The sequence below is a fragment of the Spinacia oleracea genome, chromosome 5, assembly GCF_020520425.1.
Source record: "Spinacia oleracea cultivar Varoflay chromosome 5, BTI_SOV_V1, whole genome shotgun sequence".
Taxonomy (NCBI): Eukaryota; Viridiplantae; Streptophyta; class Magnoliopsida; order Caryophyllales; family Amaranthaceae; genus Spinacia; species Spinacia oleracea.
Window position 1 is genome coordinate 109091310 of NC_079491.1, and position 8901 is coordinate 109100210.

The window sequence follows — 8901 nt, forward strand, 5'->3', positions numbered from 1 at the left end:
CTGCGCCCGAACCGAACAAGAACAAGTCTTTAGGACTCCAAATGTCGTCCCTCCGTAGATAGTCCACAGTACGTCCGGATCCGCCTCAAGTTAGACCAACTAGAATCGCCCTTAAGGTTACTAGGAAGTTCGGCTAGTGTTTGCAAGTGTATGGTTAATTTTATTTCAAAAACTTACCCTTTGAATACTTCAATCGTCTTTTTCAAATAATGACCCTAGGCCCTTATTTATAGAGGTATGGAAAAGGAACTGGAATCCTATTAGGATACTAATTAGTTAAACTAGAATCCTAGTAGGACTCTAACTAATTAATTTTATCCTTTTAGGATTAGGAATTTAATCATCAAACAAATCCTACACAATTTAGGTTTCGTATGTGAACACAAACTCTACACGAGCATGACCCACGAGCGTGCAGGCCATGCCCGCGCACAGCCCACACGGCCGCTCGGCCCATGCCAGCCGCAAGCCCACGCGAGCAGCAGCACAACTCGCAGCCCATCGCTGCGCGCGCTGCCATGGCCTGGCCTTGCGCTGGGCCTGGCGTGGCCTTGGCTGTTCGTGTGGCGCGCTTGGCTTGCTGGGCGATGGCCTGGCTTCGTGCTGGGCCCTCGTCCGGCAGGCCTCGTCGGATGCTTATTCGTACGATACGCTTCCGATTAAATTCCCGGTTCCGGAATTCATTTCCGATACGAACAATATTTAATATTTCCGATTCCGGAATCAATTTCCGTTTCGAACAAATATTTAATATTTCCGTTTCCGGAATTATTTTCCGATTCCGATAATATTTCCGATTCTGACAATATTTCCGTTTCCGGCAATATTTCCGATTCCGGCAATATTTCCATTTCCGATAATATTTTCCGATACGTACCATGTTTCCGTTTCCGGCAACATCTACGACTTGGATAATATTTATATTTCCGATACGATCCATATTTCCGTTTCCGGTAATATCATCGTTTTCGGAGTATTCATTTCTTGCTTGTGACGATCTCAGCTCCCACTGAAACCAAGATCCGTCGATTCCGAATATCCATAGATAGAGTATTTAATGCCATTAAATACTTGATCCGTTTACGTACTATTTGTGTGACCCTACGGGTTCAGTCTAGAGTAAGCTGTGGATTAATATCATTAATTCCACTTGAACTGAAGCGGCCTCTAGCTAGGCATTCAGCTCACTTGATCTCACTGAATTATTAACTTGTTAATTAATAATGAACCGCACTTATTAGACTTAACATAGAATGCATATTTGGACCAAGGGCATTATTTCCTTCATGTGCTACTTTAGCGAAGCCGTGGAGTGCGACTTTAGTTTTCAGGCGACATCCGGTTTTAGCTTGGCCCGGATTAATCCTTTGACTGACAAACATTTTTTATTTGGAAAACCAACGACTTAACGATACACATTTTTGGTGTTTCGAAGAATGACCATGATATTTAACTTGTTTTTTGAAAAGTGTACATAAGCATTTTCTGAGACGAGTCTAGGTTTCGACCAAGTTTTTAATGTTTATTTTTTTTGCTTATTTGGGAGCTAAAGGTGCTTTGGGCTTGATCCTACTTGCAATAGGGCCTCGTGTTTAGCAACACGGTCTTAAGTCCTTTCCTGTTCCGTGTTTTGTGAAATCTGGGCCTTGGGCTGCATTTTCAGCGCCCAAGGCCAGGCATTAAACATTTCGGCGCCCAGCCGTGGGCGCTGAAAGTCTTTTCCTGGTGATATTTGACTTTCGGATTTCCTAACACGTTTCCGAATGGGATTAGGATGTCATCGGGTGCGTTCAGCTATATATAGGGGCTAGATACGTCCCTATTTTCCACCACTCTCAAATTCTTTCTCTCCTTTTTGTTGTGCTTTAATTATTCATTTCTTTTGCCATGTCGATCCCTACTTTCTCACTCCAACGGACTGTTAGGCGTTGGCTACGGGCCCTTACTCCCACAGAAAAAGCTTTGTTAAAAGAATACCACTTAGAGGCACTTTTAGGCTTACAACAAATTAATATTGATTATAACTTTCTGCATGCTGCCCTAAGCTTTTGGGACTCCGATCATCATGTTTTTGCCTTTCGGGGCAACGAAATATGTCCTTTGCCCGATGAATTTGCTGTGATCCTTGGTTATCCTACTAATGCTACTCTTGTTACCCCTGGCACTATTGAAGAGGGTAAAACAACCATAAGGGCTTTCCTAGGACTAGATGATAACATGTTTGCTGAAATTGTTGTAGATGATAAGGTTAACTTGGCAAAACTTGTAAAACATTACTTTAGGCCTAGTAAGAATATGACCGAACAGAAATTGAATATTCGAGCCCTTGTATTTTGCTTGTTGAATCATTATTTGCTATCGAATAACAATGGTGAGTTTGGTGACATAAGGTTGATCCCCTTGATTAGCCAGATGGAAAGTTGCTATTCTATCATGCCGTTGGTTGTTGCCGAGACTTTGCTGAGTGCGGATGAGCTGAAGAAGGATGCCAAATCTGAACATTTTAAGGGAAGCCCCCTATTACTGCAGGTAATCAATTTTCTTCTTTGCGCACGCATACGCCACTTTTGCATATATATTTTTTGCCTGGGGCTGAGTTTCAGCGCCCAGGGCTGGGCGCTGGAGTTTTCGGTGCCTGGTCCTGGGCGTTGAAACTGCGCCCCAGGGACCGTTTTTTTTTCATTCTTTTGATTCGATTGTACCTGTTTTCGCAGATTTGGCTTGCGCAACGGCTTAGACTTTTGGAAGCTCCTGCCGATCCTAAACATTATCGCCCTATAGCCTTGGGTAACCGAAAATACTTGCACCAAGGCCAGGACGAGGCCGAATGGACCTCCTTTTTTACTTATGGCATTTGTTCTATTAAGTGGGTGGTACCATGGTGGGGTTTGACTACTATGACAGGTGGTTCTGATGTATCGGTTTATGTTTCTTTGTTGGGGCTATCTCGTCCCATTTATATTTTCCCTTACCGAGTCATGCGTCAATATGGTTTAAGGCAGACTATCCCCTTTTTTGATACGGTACCACCTAAGGTAGCGGCCTTTTCACAAACACGGGTCTTAGCGTGGGCTAAGTATTATGATGGTCTCCCGCGTTGGGCCGTAGCTACAAATGGCTTTGTGGGTCTTTCTGAAAACTACAAGTTGTGGATGAGCTCCGATGATAAAGATGTGAGGACCGAGGCTCGAAATGGGGAGCCGGATGAGCTTTTGATACCTCGTATTCGTATTAAATATGAGGGTCCTGATTCTGCCAGACCTCGTACCTATAGTATTAAGACTGTGAAAGATCGTCCTGATCGAAAGCGAAAGGAAGTTCCTCCCCGTTCCAGTTTCAGGCCTAAAAAGATGTCTAACATGAAGGGGCCTGCTGTTGTTAAAAGAAATGCAAGCTCTCACGGAGATCGTCGCCGGAACAATGTATGGGTTAGGAAGGCTCAGCCGCCTGTAGAAACAGTAGCTAGTCTAGTTGATGATAATAATCCTTCTCCCACCATTTCCTGTGCCCTCGAGGCTGAGCGGACTATAACTGAGAATGTTTCTGAAGCCTTGGCATCTTTGGAAGTTAGTGTCCAGGAGCCGGTTCTTATGGAGATTGACATTGGGGCAGCGCAGAAGACTGTGGGGGTGGATCCTGCGAATATTGCCCTCTACAAGACTTTATTTGATGATCCAGAAGAACTAGAGTAGTGTAGTTCTTGCTAGGGTGTAGGTGCCCTCCATTTATTTCAGTTGTGTTTGTTTTTATTTTTAGCACTCTGTTTTCCTTCTTATTATTTTTTAATAAAGGCGTATTTTTATTTTTATTTTTCATTTTCATTTATTTTTGTTTCTCCTCTTTTTTATGTATTTTATATGTCTTAACACTTTTTGCACAAAGAATATTTGTTTTTTTTATTGGACCGAATCCTTGGTAAGGATTGCCTACGTATCTTGTCAGAATCAGGTCGCGTGTAGTTCTAGCTTTTGAATAAGTTCTAGTATGCCGGATTTCGGTAGATATGCCCTGAGGTGGAAACATATTACTTAGTCGGTCAAATGAGTGAAGTATTATCATTATTTTCATCTGCCATTTTTTTGCCATAAGTCGTGTAAAATATGAAATTCGAAATTCGACTAATTTGTATGGCTATATTCTTGGTTGGTAAGCCTATTTGGATACGTATGGCTATATTCTTGGTTGGTAAGCCTATTTGGATACGTACTGTACCCCCCCAGTGTTCGTTATTTTTCCGTTGTGTGCGGATAAAATGACGAGCACTTCTGAAAAGAAATTTTTTTTTGTCAGGCAGAGAGTTTCAACGCCCAGGCTGGGGCGTCAGAAATTTCGGCGCCCAACCCTGGGTGCTGAAAATGACTTGGGCGGTCAATTTTTGACGCTTTGCTTCACATGTTCTTGCATTTCTTTTTTTTTGTGCCTTGATATTTTGCTCGTATTTAAAGGCCAATTTTGAGGCTACTTTGGAGGCTTTTTTGACTGTTAGCGTGAAATGCGTTTTTGTCCGAATCAATTTTTTCTATTCGTGACTCGAAACAGTTTTGAAAATGGGGTTAGGGTGCGGAAGATATGAAGATCTTTGTGTAGGTTTTTGAGGTGTTGTTAGTGAAGGGTATGATGGAATCTATGTTTTATGAATCTGTTTTTTTGGTAACATTTGCATTGTTTTGGATTTTGATTTCCTTTGATTCTGGGTTGCATGGATTGACTCTTATGATGACACTGGTTTGGCTTTTTAGGTTTTGGGGATATGAATGGGATAGTGTGGTTTATTTTGTGGGTTTCGGGAATTGGTTCCCATGGCATTATTTCAAAACCGAGTGGGCTTTGTTTGTTGGGCCTGGAGTGGGCCGCCTCTTTATTTTTGTATTTTGCAAGTACATTTGGTGTTTATTTAGTGTTAAAATAAAATTTTAGGAGAAATATTACGCCTTTATTAATTCGGAAAGTAAGGAAAACACACTGAAATAAAACTGACCCATATTCTAAGGGGCCTTAGGACCATCTAAAGTCTCTATTATTTTATTTTTATTTTATCTAAAGAACTACTAGTCGCTTTTTACTAATGGTGCTCTATGTGGCTCGAGCCTGGGGTTTAGTCTCATAAAACTTCGGTCCTTCACCGGTACTCATCTTGAATTCCATTCCTTTTGCCATGACCCACTGATATGTCTTCACCCATCCGTTCTCGACCTCTTCTAGTGTTGATGCAGGAGAGATTAACCGGGTTGGATCGAAACCTTCATCTTGTAAATCTAGGGTAGTCATCACAGTCTCGTTCTCCATAGGCCTCGATTCGTTAAACAATGTCCATAGAGCCTGGTTGTCCAATATTTCAGCTATTTTAGTCTTGGTGAGGTGGGGTGCCTCATCCAAGGTGTGGCAGTCATGGAAAATTTCAAATCCGGGTTTTAGCAAGCCATCCTGAACGAAGAGTTCAGGGAAATCACAGCATGGGTGTTCTTCTCCTTCCCGAACGAACATCCCGTTAAGGGTCCTTTGATATGGGGGAAGGAGGGTGGTTTGTTTGTCTTTGTTAAGGCGTAGCCTAGACAGGCGGTCAGCAATATCTTCCTCCGTTGGTTCATAACCTAAGCCAAAGGGAGTAGATTTGTCGGGAAAAGGATGGAATGTGTATTCCTTCTTCCTTATGCCCAATGGGGTTCCTGGGAAATAACCTTGAGCTAACAACATTCTAGGGATGACTCGGGATGCATGCGGGTCTAGGAATGCTGGGTCATAATCTTCGATGAACTGGATTGTTTCTTCCATTTGAAACCCGTAAAGGTCGTCTGCAGTTTCGGCCGTTCCAACCATAGTGCAACTGACGTCGAGAGGAGGGGCGCGGATTTCTAGTATTACCCCGTTATGGTTAAGTTTAACCATTTGTTGCAAGGTAGAAGCCACACCTCCTAAGTCATGGAGCCAAGGTCGCCCCAAGAGGAGGTTGAAAGTGGGCTTGATATCGATTATTTGAAACTCCGTGGTGCGTGCCACAGGCCCGGTTTGTATGGTAAGGTTGATTTTTCCCAATACAGGCCTTCGGGAGTTATCATAAGCTCGTACCCCTTGCGTGGAGGTTTGGAAGTCATCGTTTCCTAGCCCCAAGCAATGGGCGGTTCGCAATGGGCAGACATTAACCGTCGAACCATTATCTACGAGCGCTAGGGGGATGTTTTGTCCTTTGCATCCAACCACTAGGTAAAGGGCTTTATTGTGAGCACCCCCTTCTTTGGGTAAGTCTTTATCAGTGAAAACTATGGCCTTTTCTCCGGCATCTCTCGTGACATGGCTAACCAATGAGTCAGGTGTGATATCTGTAGGTACTGAGATGAGGTCAAGTGAGCGAATAAGCTTTTCGCGATGTTCCTTTGAAGTACACATAAGATCCCAGATGGTAATCTCGGCCTTGGTTCTTTTTAGTTGTTTCAGGAGAGGATTATCAATGACTTCTGCGACGGTGGCGTGCCGTCCATTCTCAGGAGTTTGCCTAACCGGGATGTCGTCCATAGGAGGTGGGTGAATATCCGGTTGGTATATTCTTCCGGATCGAGTGAGGTTGTCGACCACGGGCTCCTGAGGGGTGGTGTCAATAAGAGCATACCCGGGCCAAGTTTCAGTGAAGAGGTCCTGGCCCGACACTTGAGATAGGTAAATATCTTCAGCATCATCATTCCATACACCGCACACTTCCCTCTCGATTCGATCCATAGGGACCACAGCGAGTGGTGCACCTTGAGGTGTAATATACACCGTGGGGTCGAAATTCTCTGGTTGGTCGAGAGAGATGTGACAAGAGCCGAGTGGGCTCTTGTTGTTTTTGGGTTTGCCAATGTTAGGGAGAGGTATCACTTCATCCTCTATCATGTCCTGAATCGTATGTTTTAGATTCCAGCAGTTTTCAGTGTCATGCCCATTTCCTTGATGGAATTTGCAGTAAGTACCTTCGACCCAATATTTGCTTTTGACAGGAGGGTCACGGGTGGGGCCTATAGGTCTCAACTTTCCTTGATTGGTTAGTCTTTCAAAGGCTTGTACCAAAGTCGACCCGAGTGGGGCAAACTTTCGGTCTCGGACCCATCTTCCGGGGCTTCTTCGGGCGGGAGTCTCTTCTACAGCATGGACTTCTTGGGCTTGGGATGTGTTACTGAAGGAAATAATGCCCTTGGTCCAAGTATGCATTCAATGTTAAGTCTAATAAATGCGGTTCAGTATTAATTAACAAGTTAATAATTCAGTGAGATCAAGTGAGCTGAATGCCTAGCTAGAGGCCGCTTCAGTTCAAGTGGAATTAATGATATTAATCCACAGCTTACTCTTGACTGAACCCGTAGGGTCACACAAATAGTACGTAAACGGATCAAGTATTTAATGGCATTAAATACTCCATCTATGGATATTCGGAATCGACGGATCTTGGTTTCAGTGGGAGCTGAGATCGTCACAGGCAAGAAATGAATACTCCGGAAACGATGATATTACGGGAAATTAATCGGAAGCGTATCGTACGAATTAGCATCGGACGAGGCCTGCCAGACGAAGGCCCAGCACGAAGCCGGGCCATCGCCCAGCAAGCCAGCGCGCCACAAACGCACCAGCCAAGGCTGCGCCAGGCCCACCGCAAGGCAGGCCCAGCGCGCGCCAAGGCTACGGCAGCGTGTGGGCTTGCGGCAGTGGGCTGCGAGCTCGCGGGCTGCGCGCGCGCATGGCGCCCCTCGTGGGCTGCTATGCGTGCGTGTGTGTTTGTGTGCTACTCGAATCCTAAAGCTACCGGGATTTGTCATATGATTAAATCTAATCCTAAAAGATTTAGTTTATTTAATTAGAGTCCTAGTAGGATTATAATTAAATAAATTAGTATCTTAATAGGATTCCAAATCCTTTTCCATAACTCTATAAATAGGTGCCTAGGGTCACATATTTACATCGAGCATTCAAGTATTCAAAGTGAGTTTTTGAGAGCAAAATTCAGTCATACAATTGCCTATAAAGTGCCGAAAATTCTAAGTACCTTAAGGGCGATTCTAGTTGGTCAATCTTAAGGCGGATCCGGACGTGCTGTGGACTATCTACGGAGGGACGACACTTGGAGTCCTAAAGACTTGTTCTTGTTCGGTTCGGGCGCAGCTAGGGAGGGCACGCAACAAAGAGTATGCATCTAAACTATGCTAAATGATTATGTGTAAATAATATGTTTTCCTGGCATTATGGTTTTTCCGCATGATTTATGAATTGTCATATGTATCATAACCTAACAGTGGTATCAGAGCCTCTTATTATTTTCATAATCTAAAATTGCATGAACATGGTTAAATATTACAAATTTGCAAGAATTAAAAGGGGTGATTAATTTTCGTAATTGTTAATTAATTGCAAATTGCGTTTATTTAATTATACGTACGCAATTTTTCGGCAGTTTCTTTGTTATTCATCCAAATCGAGTGATTTTTGTGCCAATTCCGCATGTAAAAGGCATTCTAAAATTTTGACAAAAAATAGATCTCAATATTACCCCGCGTAGATCGCAAAGATATAGATCTCAACCGGAAAGGTACTTAGGTATTTTGACGAACGAGAGCTATGACGTTCTATTACTTGAAAGTGATGAACCTGCGACTTACAAACAAGCTATGACGAGCCCTAGCTCCAAGCAATGGCAAGAAGCCATGCAATCTGAATTAGACTCCATGTCTGAAAACCAAGTATGGGATTTGGTCGATTTGCCAGATGGCTACCAAGCCATTGGAAGCAAATGGGTTTTCAAACTGAAAAAGGACAAAGATGGGAAACTTGAAGTTTTCAAAGCTAGATTGGTTGCAAAAGGTTACAGGCAAGTCCACGGTGTGGATTACGATAAAACCTTTTCACTAGTTGCAATGCTAAAGTCTATTCGGATAATGT